Here is a 4,833-nt window from a genome sequence, read left to right on the forward strand (position 1 = left end):
TCGGGTTAAGCTGTCTGTTGGATATACAAGAATGTTTATTATAGGTAATATTATTCAATTGTTAATTTTTTTTTCATAATGAGAGAGTTAAAAGCAATTAATATAAAGATGATAGTTATGACAAGTTTGGTTGGAGTTATACATTGTGTTTGCAATTCATTAGTGTCGAGGCTATAGAAATTTCTGGTTGTCTCAGTCATAAACATATAAATAGCGACAACCAAACAAGTGGAAGTCGAGTGAAAGAGAAGTTCAGTTAGAGAAAAGCTAGAAAACACGAAGTTGGCCATTGTTCGAGTGAATAGCCTCAGTGGTTGATATTTTAAAGTGAAATTAACAATTTGATAGAGATAAGGAGAATAATTTGTCTTGTCAAAGGATGTTCTAAACTAATTGAACCCGCTTGTGTGGACTTTGACAAAAAGAAGACAATCATTGGAAGATCAGGATACAACTGTGGTAACTCATGAGGCAGCATAAGCGAATTATTTACTGATACTATTGTGATACAAGTAGAGAAAAATAGTTTGGCTTGTCAACCGGATTTTAAAGCAGTTGAATTAGCCTAACTGGACTTTTGACAACAAGAAGAGAACTGTATAGTGGTTAAGATACAGCTGTGATCTTCATAGTGTAAAGAGCATTTTGTACATATGTTTAACTTGTTTTAATATATTATGTTATAACAAGTTGAGTACTTGCTGTCACTTTATTGTTCGAATTTATCGCCAACAATTCACAGACACCTACTGTAGAAGAATCCTTAGCTCATACCCATATATACACGCATTTAAAAGTTCTGACACAGTCTTTAACCTGATTTATAGTTACAGATTTACCTAGCACTTTTATACATCTAAATAAAGGTTGTACTCTGCCAAACCTAGCATGATGTGTAGGGTTTTAATATAAAGATTGCGCGGTGTTATTAGACATTACTTCCTTTTTCTAATTTTTTACCATCAAATATGTCTCTAACAGTCGTAATAATACAGCCATGCATACAGAAGCAATGGTCATGTACCTGAAGGGATCTATATCGCAGGTTATGAGAAACTCTTCCATGAATTGAAGACAGCACTGTCGAAGTATATTCACATCTGATCGGCAGTATCTAAAGATAAAAATAAAAAAATGATAAATATAACTTTCAACAAAATTTTCAAGAGAACAACAAACATAAATAAGAATCAACATTGATAGTGCTATTTTTTCTTACCTGTACATCTCTTCTTGAAAGTCAAAGTCTTACTCTTCCTCTCGTCACTGACAGTGCCAATTCAGAAACTTTTGTCTTACAGTTGCTGACTTGATCTCAGGAAAGTAAAAGCTGGAATCCTGTATAGGTCCTCGATATTCCTGATTTCATTTTATATTGAAAAGAAGAGGGGAATATCCTTTCTGTAGTTCTTCTAATCCAAATGTGTTTGGAAACAATGATAAAGGCAGGTATAAAATTGTAACTGTCAATTATTCTAATTCTGAGACTTCTGACGGTCATAACCACAATTTTTCTACCATTTAAGATAATGTCGGCTTTTATGCCTTGAAGAATAAAATAATTCAAGATAAAGTTCCTGTCAAAACATTTCATATTATGTCCTATAGCTGCATAATTCTTTCAAAAATATGAATTGACAAAATTCGTCACATGAATTATAACCTTTTAAAACTGTTTCCTTCCCATTAAAATCATGGACCATCAGTAGCTTATCTCGTGAATTCCAGTTTCCTAATCTGTCTCAAAATAAAAAAATAAGTATTTATTCTGGGGAAAACATAAATGATTTTTAAGACATACAATTTATATTATATTATATGATTTTGCCACTTCCACGAAATTCGGGATTATGTTTTTTTTCCTGTTAATAATGACAAAATTTTTACACTGATAAAAATTATCATATGAATATACTGTTTGTTTACAATTCTTTGAATTGTGTCTGTTGTAACATTCTACAGAGAGCATTCATTCTTTAGAGCATTCATTACTATAACAAACATTACAATATTCAGTACAATGATGTTCATTTAAATGCTCAAATGCCTTATCACATTCTGAACAGTAATAACTTACCCCGAGGAAAAACCTTTCACTGAAGTGATAATGCCGAAATGATGATCATGGTACCATAGGTAGATTTTGTCTGGGCGTGAAGGACCTTTATATATTAAATGGTTGAAAATTTCTGATGATATTACATGTATTTGAACATTTAGATGAACTTCCAATTTATAAATTGGACATTGTAACATTAGACAAAGTGTAAAGATTAGTGCTCAGGTGAGCTTAATTGTTGGAGTTTCAATTAAAACTAATCTTTACACCAAATTTATTTATTAGAGGATTTGTCGTGACGAGTTAACATGCAAGTTATCAAAACATTACTGATAAAACTTTACTATTTAGACTTAATACTTCTTACACTAGCTGATCAAGAGAGCGAGAGACGATACTTACAGTAGAGTTGGAGTTTTGGAGGCTGTAACCACATTAGAAAACTTCAGCTTCATTTTCTTCTTGGAGAGAACTGGTGGAGAGCTTTTGCTGTCCGAGGAACTGACTTTTCAGTCTCTGACATGGGTTTTTAAACTCTACTTTCCTAGTGTTCGTGCGATCCCACCAAATAGGACACAGCATCACCCACAAAATAGTTCTGTGCTCCTGTTGGATATTTTAGGGCAATTCCTGGTCTAATCCAGAACCTAAACCAAAACTCTCAAGTTATTGGTCATAGATAAGTGGTGTTAGCCGGCTGCCTATTCATTTGTGCTGCTACACCCATGTACTGTAACTAATACTGCTTCAAAGTGCCAAGATGATTCACTAAATGTAAACTTTTCTGTAACTTCCATAGTGCTAAGAGAGCGAGGCCAACACTTCATCAAACTGTCACATGTATTGGCATTCACATCCTGTTTGTGATGCAATAGTTCTTACTAACTCTGCTATTGACCCTGGGTCACTGATTCCCAGGCTCGCCTCTCAAGCTTATTTTTAAGTACTGCACATGTTTTGCTGCTTACTTCTTAATGTTACCTCTTGTATAACCAAGTTCTTGTTTATTAATTTCTCAAGGCTTATTTCATAACACAGGCATCCCATTGTCGCCTCCCTTTTCTTTTTATATCTATCTTTACTTGCTTGCTTGTATTGAAACTCTTAAGCTTTTATTCTAAGTATTTTTAAATATCTACAGCTATTGAAACAATTGATGAAATCTTTAAATAACTTCGTTAAAACCCTTAAACACTTACTCTGAGTACTTTTAAATACTCAAAGCTCTTGAAGTAATTGGTGAGATCTTCGAATTACTTCGTTAAAAACCTTTAAGTTTTCTCCTAAGTATTTTTAAACACTTAAAAACTCTTGAAGCAATTGATGAAATTTCCTAGAAAATTTCAAGTTGTTTCATCCCTCCCTTCTTAGAAAAATTTTGTTACTTGTAACAAAATTCATCATCCAACTCACTGTCTCCATCTCTCTTTATCAGCCAATGCTTACATCATCAAAATGTATATATGTGATTATCGATAAATGATTATATAAAACATATCCTAATAGATTCGTATATTTGATTACACAAAAGATTATATAAAATATATCATAATAGATTCATATATATGATTACACAAAAGATTATATAAATGATTATATTTATAAAAGCATATATGGGTAAAGCATATAAAACCTTTAAACATAAAATAAAGCAATATGGTATCTAACAGTCAACTTAAAAATCGTTCCTAAAATTTTGGAACACGTTCTCGTTGCGGTTAGGTATCCATTGATATAATGCACATACTTTCCAATAGGCACAATGTTCATGGGGTGTCGATGGTAATTGCAGGTTATCTGCTTGCTGCAATCTAGATGTCTGTACGGTGGGCATCCATGCTCTTTCACATCCTGGCAGGGGAGGCCTAGCTGTCTTTGTAACATCTGTGCCTTCTCTCTGCCCTTGGTGTACAGCTTCACAAAGTCCTGCCTCCCCCTTGGCGAATCTGGAGGAATTCTAGCATGGAATAATCTCCATCAGTCCAACGGAGGCCATGCAGGTACACAGTGCACAAGATGCGTCTCTTATCGGTGTCACTCAAGCGATCCTCGGAATCTGGAGGCCTGAAGCAATAGACGTCGGTCCACCCCCAATTGACAGTCTTTAACCGCCAACTCTTTGATGGTGTATCTGCCATTAATTCTGAAACCTTCCACTTCTACTATTGCTGCTCTTTGTCCTTGTTTCCTATGATTACAATAAGCACAATGTTATTAATTGTCCCTGTGAAGGCTTATACAGTCACTTCACTCACACACTTATCCTTCTAATACATCTGGCTACTTGCACACTTGTTATTCAATTCACTTCAATCATTCTATTCAAAATACTTCAATTCACTAACACACTCTTAATACTTGACATTTGTTGATAGAAGTTCCAGTCCTTGCGTTCAGTTTTATTCCTGGATTCGTTGTACTGTCTAACTGTCTATTTTCGACTACTGGTCATAAGTTTCGTTTGTCTCTTACTTCTGGTCACTGTCTGTTATTTCTGTCCTTTCTCGAACTCTTCTTATTTTTGGTTATTGTCTATTTTTGTCTTTTCTCGAATTTTCTATGCCTAATAATTTTGCCTATAATTTTGACTAATGATATCATTTTTAGAAATCAACTAACCTCGCCAATTGGTTATATCTAGATAATTTTGTAATCATCTAAATAATCAAGCTACATCCTAATTAGATGGGGCCTACTCATTCAGTTCTACTATTTCAGTAGCTTCTGAATATTCAGACATTTCATTATTGCCTGTTTTTGTTCTTTTCTTCTTT

General features: G+C 33.9%; 1 long non-coding RNA gene across 1 annotated transcript; it reads right to left on the reverse strand.

Annotated features, from left to right (window-relative positions):
• On the reverse strand, nucleotides 1-4,824 carry LOC111086237. The gene is made up of 3 exons (XR_002610967.1): nucleotides 2,078-4,824; nucleotides 1,220-1,737; nucleotides 1-1,114 (listed from the first exon to the last, which is right to left on the reverse strand). It is a non-coding gene; the product is annotated as an uncharacterized LOC111086237 (long non-coding RNA).
• Between the last annotated feature and the right edge of the window lie 9 nt (nucleotides 4,825-4,833).

This window comes from Limulus polyphemus, unplaced genomic scaffold (assembly GCF_000517525.1).
Source record: "Limulus polyphemus unplaced genomic scaffold, Limulus_polyphemus-2.1.2 Scaffold944, whole genome shotgun sequence".
NCBI classification, from domain to species: domain Eukaryota; kingdom Metazoa; phylum Arthropoda; class Merostomata; order Xiphosura; family Limulidae; genus Limulus; species Limulus polyphemus.